Source organism: Orbicella faveolata, unplaced genomic scaffold, assembly GCF_042242905.1.
Source record: "Orbicella faveolata isolate gen_17 unplaced genomic scaffold, um_ofav_v1 contig_12, whole genome shotgun sequence".
Taxonomy (NCBI): Eukaryota; Metazoa; Cnidaria; class Anthozoa; order Scleractinia; family Merulinidae; genus Orbicella; species Orbicella faveolata.
Window position 1 is genome coordinate 16,721,579 of NW_028301539.1, and position 922 is coordinate 16,722,500.

Below are 922 nucleotides of genomic sequence, written 5' to 3' on the forward strand. Positions count from 1 at the left end.
TGTGTCACGCCAGCTCCATAACCCTGAAATTCAAAATGCTCTGGTTTCCAAACGAAGTACGCTAATTGTAAACAGATATAAATATACCGCCTCTTATGCCTGATGAGGATAAAAAAGTGTCACATGAAGACGATCTATTGAATTAGAAGTCTTAGAAAAACACATACTTGTAAACATTCTCGAAATGCCGGTGGCGATAGTATCAAACATCTATCAAACAGCTCATTGACAAAACGAAGAGCAAGCCTTGGCCTTGCGTGGTCATGAAGCTGAACTTCATAACTATAGCTTGGAATTTTGGCTTCTTAGAATACTCAAGTAGTCATTTCCGAGGAATTAAAGCCAAAATACGACCAAGTAAAAATTACAAAATAAATTTGTTCAAATTTCCAGTGCTACACACTAGATGTTTTACAGAGTGATGAAGCGTTGTAGGCTTGTGGGTCTACTCAGGTGACAGCGTCTTCCATAATAGTTGCTTCATGGTTAGTTTAAAACTTTAGACGAGTGGAGTTAATGGTTGATAAAATGTGATTTAACTATAACACCGAAATATCAATGTTTAACAAAGGAGGATATGTAGCGTGTGTTGCACTGATCATAATTTTACTGACAATTGCAAAGAAATGTAAGCCAAGTCGTGTTTTGATGATTGAGTGGTGATATTCATAACATCGTAGTTAGCAACAAAGTTTAGTCGAAAGTATGCCAAAAACAAAAATCAAGTTGTAAGCCATTATAATTATAAGATGGCTTTAATAAAAACATCGGTATTCACGTACGCCAATTCCCTATCCACACTATCCCACCATCCATGCCATTCCTTATTTTTTGATCGGGATCATTTGCGGTCCAATATGGGGATCATTTCCGGTCCGGGATCATTTGCGGTTCAATTTGGGGATCATTTGCGGTCAGGGAT